Genomic DNA, 13,762 nt, shown 5'->3' on the forward strand with positions numbered 1-13,762 from the left:
CTGGAAGGATGGGGAGCTCACACCGGACATCTTCACGCCAGAGGTCTGTGGCTGCCAGAAGAGAAGACGTTGCACATAAACGTTCTGGAACTGCAGGCTTTGTTTTGGGCCCTCAAGTCATTTCTGCCATCCCTCAAGGGCCGGGGGGTGAGAGTCTTCACGGACAATAACACCATGATTTTTTACATCCGGAAGCAGGGGGGCACCAGATCCCCAGTGCTCTACAGGGAGGCTCAGGAATTATGGCACTGGGCAGTCGCCATGGGGATGTTCCTCATTCCATTCCACCTGGCAGGAGTAAAGAACACTGTCACCGACTCCCTCAGCAGGGAACTAAGCACTTGCCACAAGTGGGAGCTCCAGCAGGACCAAGTGGACGACCTGTTCGACAAATGGGGCAAACCCCAGATCGATCTGTTTGCGACAGCGACGAACACCAAGTGCCGGAGGTTCGCCAGCAGGTTTCCCCTGCCGGGGAGCATGGGGGACGCATTCTCATTCCCCTGGGACAGCCTGTTCCTGTATGCGTTCCCTCCGTTGCCATTGCTTCTTCGAGTCATCAATCAACTCAGATGGTACCAGTGCAAGATGATCATCGCACCAGCGTGGCCAAGGCAGATCTGGTACCCGGACCTTTGAGGGGATTGGGTCCTCCGACGTTTTCCATATCTGACAGTAATCGCCACAGCTGTGCTGCTTCGGAAAATCTTTCTGCGTCCTGCGTCAATGACGTTGATACGCCACCCTCAGGACCTCCTCTGACGGCCGACGTCACTGGATGTTATAAGTAGGACGCACGAGGCCCGTAGCCTCAGTTCGTTTTTTTCCGTGAACGTGTTCGCTTCGGAGATCTTGCGCGCCTCGACTCTTTGGAGTTTCTTTTCTTTATCGGTTCTTTGAACCTGTTAGTTTGTGACATTATCCTTCGTGATGTCTACCTCATCTTCCACCCCGCGTCCGGGCTTTAAGAAGTGCAGGGACTGTGGGTCCAAGATGTTGGTGACGGACTCGCACGACGCCTGCCTCTGGTATCTCGGGGAGGCCGTTGACACGGATGATTGTGTCGACTGCCAGTCACTTACGTCCAAAGCCTTGCGGGAGCGCAAGAAGAAACTGTCGGTATGTAAGGTGTCCAAACCACAGAAGTCGAGGTCTACGGGGCTTTCGATGGACGATTCGAGGGGCGACTCTCTGCATCGTCGTCGGAAGTCCAGTGGGTCTCGGTCCCGGAGTAGGTCCCGCCACTCCTCTGCCTCTTCGAGGCACTCCTGGAAGCGCCGTCATCGGTCGCCTTCCCCGTCCTCATCCGAGGACTCCACCCATTGGTGGGTCGCTTATCCCACCAAGCATGTGACGCCGGAAGAATGGGCTTCCTTCGGTAAGAAAATGCTAGCGATTCTCGAATCGCAGGGCACTGGTCCGTCCGCGCATCCGAGTGGGGTCGGTCGTGATCGGTCGAGAGATACCGCTCGTACGCCTTCGAGCTCGGGTGGTCGGCACGATTCGCGGGAAAGGTCCCACTCAGACAAGGGGAATCGTTCTCGTCATGCCCGTTCCAGGTCCCGGTCCTCGACGCGCTCGAGACCATGTGCACCTGTGGTGTCTTCGAGGAAGACGTCGACGCCTGTGGTGCCGAGGTCATCGACGGACTCTTTCGAGGCTCCGCCTTCGAAGAAGTCGTCGACTCCATTGGCGCCCAGGCTGTCGAGGGACACGCTCAGGGCTCCGCCCTCGAGGCCTGTGTCGACGCCGTCAATGCTGTTGGCGCCGCATTCGGCATCGATGCCGATTCACTCGACGCCCTCAACGCCTTTCGAGGCTGTTTCGATGGGGGTGCCCCGGGGCACGGTGGAACCCCCTAGAAAGGCTCTGGCCAAGGTCAAGCATGACTTTGTTCCCCATTCTGTGCCCTCTTACCGCCATCTTGAGCATATTTGAGAGGTGGATGAGGGCTCTGATGATGGCATGGTTCCTGATACGGTGCCAGATGAGATTCTCTTGGGCCATAGCCAATTTGAGGACCTGCGTCAGTCCCTGCACGACGCCAGTGGTCTGGACACCCTCCGGAGGTGGAATTTTTGTAGGCCTAAGCCTGGCACTCATGCCGACTCCTCGTACCGGTGCCTTATGTCTAGGGTCACCGAGTACTTGGGGTCGTCTGCTCCCCCAGGGGATTTTCTTCAGGATGACCTTACGGATATCCTCAAGCAAGTTCCACCAACTGACCCGGTACTGCCGTTCCATATGGCTCTACAGAGGAGGGTGGCGGTGGCCTGGACTGCTCCGGAGAGTCCCCCGGCAGTGGGCAAGTCTTTGCCGCGAAAATACCGCCCAGCCAGTAGCGACCCCTGCTACTTGACCACGCACCCCGCTCCGGAGAGTTTGGTGGTGCAGGCGGCTACGGCCCCAGCAAAGCAGGCGTCTTATCCTACCATCCCTCCTGATAGGGACGACAAGCGTTTTGATGGTTGGGCAAAGAAAGTGTTTTCTTCAGGGGGTATGGCGCTTCAGGCGGCCAACTCCGTGTGTGCCTTGTCTCGTTTCACGCACACTCTGTGGAACTGTGTTTCCTTAACGGCTGAACATATTACCGACGGGGACGAACGGGATGGCATCCTTGCTATGGTCCAGAATGGCAAGGATGCCATATGTGAGGCCGTTCAGTCGGGTTTGGACATGGCAGATTGTGTCAGCCGGTCCATGGCGGCGAGCACCGTAATACGCAGGTTTGCGTGGTTGCGGAAGTCGGGGTTTGCTCCTGATGTACAGGCCCGGCTCCTCAACATGCCCTTTTGACGGGGAACATCTTTTTGGCAGCAAGGCTGACGAGAGCCTTGAGAGGTTGCAGACCTCCAAAGCTGCAGCGAAGTCGTTGGGCGCTGCAGTTCGACAACCTCTGCCTTTTCATCCTAGGGGACAGCAATGGAGGGGAGGTTCCTTTCGTTATTATTCATTCTTTGGTAAAGTGAGAGGAGCTGCCAGTCAAAGAGGCCACCGTAGGAGTGCCAGAGTTGGAAAACAAGGTACTCGAGGTGCCAATGCCGCTCGGGCAGTTGCCTCTTTGCCCTCAGGCAACGCCGCAGCCACTTCAGCTCAGTCATGAGGCCATGTCCCATGGTTCGCCGGTTGGGTGAAGGCTGGCGCAGGATCTTGTAGAGTGGCGTGCCATTACTTCAGATGTGTGGGTTCTGGAGATCATAGCCCACGGCTACTGTCTTCCTTTCCGGCAGAGGCCTCACGACAATCCACCGGGGAATCTCTCTTTGAAGAGTCCGGATCCGCTGCTTGCGCAGGAAATGCTATCCCTGCTGGAGAAGGGCGCCATAGAACTGGTGCCTGTAGCAGAGAGGAACAAGGGATGGTATTACCCTTATTTTTTGATTTCCAAGAAAGACGGGGGATTGAGACCCATCATGGACTTGCGCGGTTTGAACAAGCTCCTCAGGAAGGACAAATTCAAGGTGGTTACTCTTTCTCAAGTCCTCCAGGCCCTTCAACTTCAGGACTGGTTGGTGTCTCTCGACCTCTAGGACGCTTACTTTCATGTGCCGATCCATCCCAAGCACAAGAAGTACCTGAGGTTCGCGGTTCGGATTGACCTCTGCCCGAGGGTTTTCACCAAGCTCATGATGGTGGTGGCAGCGTATCTCAGGAAAGGGGGGATTCACGTTTACCCCTACCTGGACGATTGGTTGATCAGGATGCGCTCTCCCGAGCAAGTCCTGGATCATCTGTCCATCACCTGCCGCTCCCTTCACAAGCTGGGCTTCTCCCTCAACAGACCCACTTGACGCCAACACAGGGGCTCCAGTACATCGGAGCAGTTCGCGACACGTCCCTGGGGCAGTGTTTTCCTCCCCAGGTGAGGGCTCACCACATTCAGCAGATGGTGCACAAGTTTCAGCGTGCCCAGCGTCTCCCAGCGTTCGAGTTCTTGAGGTTGCTCGGCCTCATGGCATCCTGCATTCTTCTGGTGCCAGAGGCCAGGTTGCAGATGATATCCTTGCAATGGGCACTCAAGCTCCAGTGGTCTCAGTCCTCCGGCAGGATGTCGGACCCTGTTCAGGTGCCGTCCTCCGCTTGCCCTGAAGGCTTTTCTGCCGACTGTGCGAGGAAAGAATGTCCTGATCCTGACGGACAACACAGTAGCCATGCACTACCTCAACAAAAAGGGGGGGGGCAGGGTCCCTTCCTCTGTGCAGGGAGGCGATGAAGCTCTGGTTCTGGGCAATCCAGCAGTAAGTTTTGGTCTCGGCAGTTCATCTGGCCGGAGACGAAAACAAGACAGCGGATGCTCTGAGCAGGCAGAGCGCGATCTCTCACGAGTGGGAGTTGGCTTAGGAGATCTTCGCCCTTTGGGGGACCCCTCAAGTGGATCTCTTCACCTCCAGTGTCAACCGGAAGTGCGAAAGGTTCTGCTCACGGGAATTTCCTCCAAAAGTAGCATTTGTGGTGGAGTGGTCTTATCGACTGCTGTACGCGTTTCCTCCAGTCCCCGTAATCCCGCAAGTGCTGCGGAGGTTACGAATGTTCGGTTCCCGGAAGATCCTCATTGCTCCGGCGTGGGCCTGGAGGACGTGGCACCCGGACCTTCTCGACTTCTCCATCTGCCCTCCACGTGGTCTTCCCTACCGAGACGATCTGCTCTCACGGGAGAGGGGTCAGGTTCTCCATCCAGAGGTCAGATATCTCAACCTTCACGCTTGGTTTCTGAAAGGTTGAGGTATAAGGATTTGAAGACATGATGGAGGTGTTGCTTTCAGCCAGAAGGCCCGCAACGAAGTCCCTGTACCGTTGCCGTTGGCGTAAGTTCTGCGACTGGTGCAGGGTTAAGAATGTGGATCCTTTTGCATGCGACATTCCTGTTGTTCTGTCTTTTTTGCTTTCTTTAGCCCACAGGGGCTTGCAAGTGGGTACGGTTAAAGGTTACCTGTCGGCGCTGTCCATATTTAAGCGCTCGTCTGAAGAGTGTTCTTATTTTAAAATTCCTTTAATTTCTCAGTTTCTAAAAGGGCTCACTAATGTGTTCCCTCCGTCACCTTTCCAGGTGCCCGGTTGGGATTTGAACCTTGTCCTCAAGTTTCTGATGGGTGCTCCGTTTGAGCCTTTGCATTCATGCCCTTTAAGACTGTTAACTCTTAAAACTGTATTTTTGGTTGCGGTCACTTCCGCTAGCCGAGTGAGTGAGTTACAGGCACTTTCAGTTAAGCCACCCTTCACTGTATTTCAGAAGGACAGGGTTGTCCTTAGAGTTCGTCCTTCCTTTCTTCCGAACGTGGTGTCGGAATTTCATTTAGGCCAGAAGGTTGTTCTTCCGGCATTTCATCCTCCTCCACATCCTGGTAAGGAAGAGGAGAGGCTCCATAGGCTCGATCCTAGGAGAGCTTTAAGCTTTTATATTTCACGCATGTCCCGGGTCAGAGTGGACGATCAACTCTTCATTGGTTACGCTGGTAAGCGTCTGGGACAAGCTGTGACTAAGCAGACTTTGCCTTGCTGGATTATTCTGGCTATTTCTGAGTGTTACCGCTTGGCGGGTAAGGACCCACCGGTCGGCTTCCGTGTCCATTCTACCAGAGTATGGCTGCCTCTCCTGCCCTACAGAGGGGTGTTCCTATTCGTAACATCTGTGATGCAGCCACCTGGGCTTCGGTCCATACTTTTGTACATCACTACTCCCTCGATTCCATCCGTGGGCAGGATCTGGCCTTTGGCAAGGCGGTACTTTGCTCTGCAATTTGATTGGGCATTCTCAATTTTTTTTGCTAAATTCTTTTCCCACCTCCTTGCATTGGTACTGCTTTGGGAGTCTGTCATAGATATGGAATACATCGGAGGACCCAATCCCCTCGAAGAACAAGGTACTCTCTTACCTGGTAACCTTCTTTCGATGGGATGGTCCGACGACGTATTCCATATTGCTCCCTCCCTGCCTTGCCCACTACAGAATTTCTTATGCGATTGCAGCTTACGTTTCTGCAAGGCTTTGTATGGTCAGACTGGCAGAAGACTGGTGCCACACGTTCTGGGGAATAAACTACAACTGAGGTTACAGGCGTTGTGCGTCCTACTTATAACATCCAGTGACGTCGGCCGTCGGAGGAGGTTCTCGAGGGTGGCATATCGACGTCATCGACGCAGTACGCAGACGCCGAAAGATTTTCCGAAGCAGCATAGCTGTGGTGATTACTGTCATAGCTATGGAATATGTCGTCGGACCATAAGAGAGTAACTTGTTGTTCTCAGCATGTCAGCATCCCCTCCAGTCAAGCTTCCAGTGGTTGCGGATCTTCTCGCCAGGGAAGGAGGCGCAATACTGCACCACGACTCCGGTTCGCTGAACCTGAAGGCCTGGCTCCTGCAGCATTACAGTTTGGGGGTTACGATCTTCCGGCGGACTGCAAGGTGGTGCTCGGCAAGGCCAAGTGGACAAATTGGCTGTTTGGCTGTGGACGCTGTGAGTCCTACTCTGTCTCCGAACGCCGTCCTCAAGGTGAAGTTTGATAACTGTGGAAACACAGCGAAAATCATCTGAAGCACTTTCCAGTCATCATTTCTTTTTCCACACTTGTGCAAAGACTCAGACTTTGTGTACGGACTTTGTGTTTCTTACACATGTTTTTTTGCTCCTCTTGCAGCATCACTGATTCATTCTTGGCCCGCTCCTTCCCTACTCAGCAAGCCAATATTAGCTCACGTCCTCGTGCTACCACTCGCACCAGCGCAACTCCAAGTGGCTATTTGGCTGTTCAGGGGTGAGGGTGAGCCGAGCCCAGGTAGCTTGTTGCTGGTATGTGGTATTGGCATTTATTTAAATTATACCATCACCCATTGTACGCTGCTTGTTGTAAGTTAAATGCTCTGTGTGTAATATGTGGTGCTTGGATTATGCGCTGGGTTTACCCACAGTATTGCACTAATTAGACAATTGATGTGTATTTCAAATGACGCTTAATTGGTATAGCATCTCTCTTTGATAGCGGGAATACGAAAGAAAGACTTTGCATTGTGTGTATTGCAGGGATTACCTCGTTAGCAACCCACAATGTCCTCAAGGTTGCGTAGTGGGCGCATTGTGAAAACTTCCACCCCGAAACAATCAAGATCAATAAGGAGGATTCAATAGAGGAAAACTCCTTGTGTAACACGGGGGCTTCCTTAGATAATAGAGAAGCTGCTGGATCATTAAACTTACCTTTCTCTAGTCAAAATACAGATACCATATGTCATGAAGTTTCCTTCGCATATGCGTGGGCAAGCAGTGAACAATATGAGAAAGCAAGTTTTGACCCTCATTCTCATATTATACTGGAACAGAATAACAACTCATGTTTCTAGAAAATGTTTCTTAAGCATACGAGAGGATGTGGTTTCTGCTGCTTTGAATGACATTGTGGAGGAACAGAGACTATCTCCCTGCAACACCTCAATCCTTGCTCCTGCAGTGATGGCGGAATTGGAAAAACTGATATGTTTATCCATTGGACCCTCTACCCCTGTCACTGCGGCCATAGGGAATGTGGAAAATATACATCTGCATTATAGAGAGACAGTCTTTCCTATCGAAATGAATAATCTACAGGACATTCTGCCTCCAAAAGCATACCTAGCTAATGTGCCACTGAGTGGCTTACCCATAAGCAACATGCCGAATAGTACGCAAAATGCTACAGCTCCCCCCAAAACGGAGGGCATACCCCTTTGGGGTTTGATCTACTAGATCCTTCTGAGGACAAGCAGTCCTTAGAAGCCTCATATACAGTGCTATCAAGAGTGCTTAATCTACTCGACAGGGGGCATGATTAGACTCATTACGAATTATGGGATTTAAAAATGTCCCTTTTTGAGATATTATCTAAACTAAACTAATTAGAAAGTTACATGTTTGCTGAATCATACAAACGAGAAGGCGGGTGTTCGGATTCTCCTAAAATGGCTCCTTGTTCTACAACTACTGTTGCAACACAAACTTCACCCACAGAAAGGATTGATGACCAGACACAACATCAAGAGGCTGCAATTCCTATCTTTAGTTTTCCGCACACATTTGCACAGACGCCATCATTATCGCCTGATCCATCTACTGCCAGATTCTAACACACACGCAACTGTGTCAGAAGGTTATACAAAACAGTGAGAAAATAGACCAAATACACTTCTTTCTTCAGTTTGAGAGTGCTGGCCAGCCTGAGGGGCATGAAATAGGACATCCTAGTCCGTCATCAGGAGACATGTACCATCCTGATAGTCCATCTGCCCTTACCACTTTGAGGCTGAAACCCAAAGTGAACAAATGCAAGTAGAGAGTGATATTGACCATGACAAGTCCAGTTATGATGGCTCTGGGCTCCATTTTGCATCGCGGAAAGAAAAACAACTATTTCCGTGCATTAAAAAGAAAAGCCGACCGGAAAGCTGCCCTGTCTGTAACGGGTAAAACAACTTGAAAAACAACAAATAGCTTTAAAGCCCCCAACGAAACGAAGTGGGAAGGTGTGAACCAATAAAAAACACTTCTCCTAATAGAGAACATGGGATTAATTTAGACAAACTTTCTGAAGAAAGTAAAAGAGCCTTACAACTAGGTAGTGAAGCTGCCAACAATGTTAATCGAAATAGTGTCTTGAACTGTCAATATCCACCTTCTCTGAAAATTGTGGTGGATGACCAAGCTGCTAAAGCAATTTCTGCAAAGCAAAGGAAATTTACTTCTAGTTTATCTCTGTACTTACGAACGCAATTATCGATGTTTTATAAACCTATTGCGAATAAAAAAACAACTATTGGCAATCCTCCATTTGAAGCTCAGGGGGAACTGCAAAGGACAGCTTGTAGCACAAAATTTGCCTCACATTGAGACGGTTGACACGCCTGGTGGGATTGGCTTAAATGTACCAAAGAATATTAGAAACCCTAACAAGCTTGCGGGAATGGAACAAAATTCTGGGCGTTGTCTTACCGTGAATGAGACCATATCGGCTACCTCTTCAACCATTATGGGGTGGCTGAGTAACGTTGAAATTAATGGTGACCATTGGCACAATCGCTCCTTTCTATTACAGGCTTTTCATAAAATACCAGCCTTGAGAAACTTAAACTCCTGGGATATTAACTGGATTATTCGTCCGGCTGTCAATAATCATCGGATGGTGTGTAAATTACAATCCTCAATCATTGTAGACTTGATCTGGCAGCATGGGAAAGAACTTAAGTTAATTGGTCTAACCCCTATCTTTTTGAGTCATTTGAGGAAGCTATTTCTTTCAATGAGACACCTGAACAAATTGAAAAGCCATCAATCACAATCGATACTAGATCTTTGACACATGGGGCACTCGAAGAAGCAGTGATCGCTCAACTTGTTGCCCTGTCTAATATTAGTAAAGATTGGTCTTGGCTGACTTCATTGGCAAGTACTCTAAACCCAGCTGTGAACAACATTCCCATACAAGTAACAAACCAGTCTTAAAAGCTTGTTTCTTGGAACTCATGTGGGTTTACTAATTTGCTCACATGAGCAAAAACTATCATTCCCCAAAACACAATTCACATCATATTATGCCAAGAAACTTTGTGTGGTCACAAGTTTCAGCTTCAGGGGTATGCTGCATTTCATGCGGAGGCCCAGCAAGGTGCCAGTGCAAGGCCATTTGGCGGCTTAGCAATATTCTTGAGCATAAAATTAAGGATCTCATCACAGGTGGTTCATAAATCCTCAGATTTATTAGCAATTTTGGTTTCTTTCAGTGATACATTGCACGATACCTACCTAGTAATTTCCATATATCATAATCCGATACAGATGAAATTGGAAACTATATTTCACAATATTGCAATGATTCTGGAAGATGTGACAACACTGAAGCCTGAATGTAAAATACTTTCGTGGGCGACTTCAATGCAGATTGTTCTAGCCACAATGACAGTTGGTTCCGTCCAGATGGCATTGACATGCTAAGTCATGCTAAAAGGCGAGGGGAAAAATTGATAGACTTTTTTGCAAACTGGGAGATTTCATTTGTCACCTTTGCTGCACAGTCACCAGTGATAACCTGGAGGAGAGGTACCCAATGCTCATTTATAGACTTCTATGCAACCTCCGCCAACATGCAGGAGGAATGCAGTGAGATCTCCATAACTGAGCCAGGTTTGGGCGACCACCTAATGATCGGGGTGACGATCCAAGTGGATGTGGTGAGGCTAACGACTGATCTGAATCATATGTTACTGGAAGGCGATCGCCCGACATTTCGCTACGTTTGAGCTCATATCTTTGTGACAAATTAAATATCATGATTGGCAATCATCTGTTTTTGATGCAAATTCTGTTGTCACTATAACACTCCATCAGAGAGCAAGGAGTTATACATATGCAATTTGCATGGCAATATTGAATTTAGCACACAAACATAATGTATCAAAGGCTAAACACCCTCACCATTACAGCAGGGAGATGGAATTGACCAAACGTGCTAAAAATTCTGCCCTAAGAAAATTAAAAGCAGCGTGTCTATCAGATATTGAGTACTTCAAAAAGAAAAAATCTTTATGTAATGTTTATTGTAACAAATGTCTGAATTATAGAAGGCACATGCACATTGTGACGAACCAAAATATGATTGTGAACCTTTGTCGCGACGATAGGCGTTCGGCGCGGGCTATGCTCAGGACGGGCACCCCAATTGTAAACATTGACCAAACATCCCATATTACTGTGTAAGTTTGGATGAACTTTTTTAGGTGTAAGTTTAAACTCCCGAGTAGGTTTTGTATCCAAAAGGCTGATTTTTCTGTGCTGCCAGTTAGTTCAGCAACGGTATGGTTGATCGAAGATGTAGAATCAGCTATTATGGTATTGAATTACTCGAAAGCAGCCGGCCCTGACGGCATACCACCCTGTGTTTTTAAGCGCAATCCACAACTCCGGGGGCTGATTCTAAAGGCCTAACTTGACAACATTTTAATAACATCTATGATACCTTCATCTTGGCTAAACTCTACAGTGGTGCCGATATATAAAAAGGGGAACAGAACTGACCCTAAGAACTTTCGGCCCATAGCCTTGATAGATGCCGCTGCCAAAGTTTTTGCCATTGTTTTATTACAGGACCTTCACACAAATGCGCATTGTATATACTAAATATTGCACATTTTTATTAGTCCCCATAATAGAGTTTTATATGTTAAAAGTCGCGGCAATACTCCTTTACGGACTGGATAGGTGTCTGTTGACCAACAGCAGGGTGGGCTTTGGAAAAGTACGCTGAGACTGGCTAAGTCTCTTCATATGCAATAATAAGCAAGATACAAGTGGCGTTGTTTAACCAACTTAGCAAAAATGTTGTTTCCACCGGTCCATTCGTTGTATGAAAATCTAGGACGAATGATCCTGGAGCGGAATCCGCCATCAGTGACCAAATACTATGATAATATGGCAATCCTATTTGCTGAAACCTGGAATTCTGATTACTTTATGTCAAAAAAACGATTATTTGACCCTGACTGGTGTAACACAGCGGATAGTATTCTGCCCCTGAAATCTTAAAAGTAAGCTAGGAAATGTATGGCAAAACATCTGCCTCGTAGGTTATATTGCAATTCCCTTGAAGTAATGTGCGGGATATATACTTACGTTTTAAATTAAACAAGACTTCAACATATGAAATAATCAAAAACTGGTACCCCACAATTAGTCCAGAACCTACCGATAATTGTAGATTCTGTAAAAATACGAGAACAGAAAGAGACTATTAAACATTTAGTAATATACTGCTTTTATTTTGAAAAGGTGCGTATTCAAATTATAGGAATCGATTGCTTGGGTATGACTATGTCTGCAAGGGAATGGTTTTGGATGTCATGCATGTGGGGCAATTGCATAAAGACGATTCTTGTGTTGTCAAGATTTCTTGTGATTAGTAATGAAGAACTGGATAAAAACGCATTACAATGGTTGTTGGATCTATCCAGTATAATGCAAACTTTGGGATAACGAATATTGTGAAATAATGATTTCAATGTATTTTGATGCTGAATGTCCTCTCAAAAATTCAGTAAGGAATAATTTTTAAATTGAAATAGCGACGATTATATGCTGATAATATAACTGTGCTGCTGTTGAGAGACATGAAAAAGCCGAATGGCATATCTTATCTTGTTATATGTAATTTAACACTGTGTAAGTAACATTTTCTACATTATGTTCAATGTTGTAAAAATTATTTTTAATGTCAATGTTGTAAAGGTTTGTTGATCAAACTAAAGACAATTGAACAATAAAAAAATAAAAAATCTACTTTAAAATGCTACGGACACCAATGGAAGAGGTTCACAATTTGGTGCCATTAACAGAAGATCGATCCTCTGAGGATCACGGCCCCTCAAGTACTGCCATATTTGCTGTCATTGGCTAATTCGGGACTGGCTCACGCCTCCATCAAGGTTCATTTGGCGGCTCTCCCGCTATACCAGATCCCCGGGACGGGACAGTCATCATTGTGGTTGCACCTTCTTGTTAAGGAATTCATCAAGGGACTGTTCCGCTTGTTCCCGCCGTTGAAGGCTCCGGCCCCGGTGTGGGAACTCAATGTGGTGCTGACTAGGCTCATGCGATCTCCATTCGAACCTATGCATACGTTTTTTGTTGTGGAAGACAGCTTTTCTCGTGGCTATCACCTCTGCATGACGGGTGGGTGAGATCCAGGCCCTGTCCTGTAAACCACCTTACTTTACTTTCCATGAGACGAGGGTGGTGCTGCGGACGCATCCCTCCTTCATGTCCAAGTTGCCGTCGGACTTTCATTTGAACGAACCCTTGGTGTTCCCTGTGTTTTTTTCCGACTCCTCCTTTGCCGGCTGAAAGGACTTTGCATTCACTGGATGTGGCTAGAGCGCCGAAGTTTTATGTGACCGGCACAGAGAGTTTCCGAAAACTTCTGAACTTCTTGTGAGCTTTGGTCCTGTGAACCATGGGAAGGCCCTGTCCAAGGCTTCCATTTCCAGGTGGTTCTCCGGCTGTATCACCTACTGTCACCTGTTGGCAAACCGACCTCTGCCTGGCCATCTGAGAGCCCATTCTACCAGAGCGATCGCTGCTACTACGGCATTTCTGTCTGGTGTGCCCCTGCTGGACATCTGGAGGGCTGCTACGTGGAGGTCGACGCGTCGACCGGGATTCCAAGGAGGAGTCAAGAGTCGGCGAAGCAGTGCTGCGCAACCTGTTCGCTTGAAGGTGAGCCTGGTGAGGAGGTAAGAGATTGCTTCTGTTGAGTCTTGCTACCTCTCGTGGTTGTGCATGTGTGTACTGCTATGTATTCTTTATTCATGAGCATGTGAATCCATGCCGGACCCCATGCTGGAAAAGGAACAAGTTACTTACCTCTAACTGTTATTCTCCAGCATGAGTCTGGCATGGATTTGCATGCGAACCCTCCCGCCTGCCCCTCTGTGGCTCTTCTCTTGGTCCTACTGCCACTTTAAGTGCTACCAAATCTGAAGATGGCTGCCAGAGGAGGGACTTAGGTAGAGGGCAGTCATTGGCTGGGTGCAGTATGACCCAGAGCTCAGTGATTGGTTTATGAGAGAAACAGTTCAGAAACGAAACTGAAACTGATTTTTCTTTTACCAAGGATTCCCAGCCTGACGACAGGGAATATTCATGAGCATGTGAATTCATGCCAGACCCATGCTGGAGAACAACAGTTACAGGTAAGTAATTTGTTCCACCCTACACAAAATTGCTGCACATCGTTGTTGGGAAAAG

At 48.1% G+C, this 13,762-nt stretch overlaps 1 protein-coding gene across 4 annotated transcripts in view; it reads left to right on the top strand.

Annotated features, from left to right (window-relative positions):
* Window positions 1-13,762, top strand: part of TDRD10 (tudor domain containing 10) — a 1,872,714-nt gene that overhangs the window by 1,090,040 nt on the left and 768,912 nt on the right. The gene's annotated exons all lie outside the window — the stretch shown is intronic.

This window comes from Ambystoma mexicanum, chromosome 1p (genome assembly GCF_040938575.1).
Source record: "Ambystoma mexicanum isolate Mex_15411 chromosome 1p, UKY_AmexF1_1, whole genome shotgun sequence".
Taxonomy (NCBI): Eukaryota; Metazoa; Chordata; class Amphibia; order Caudata; family Ambystomatidae; genus Ambystoma; species Ambystoma mexicanum.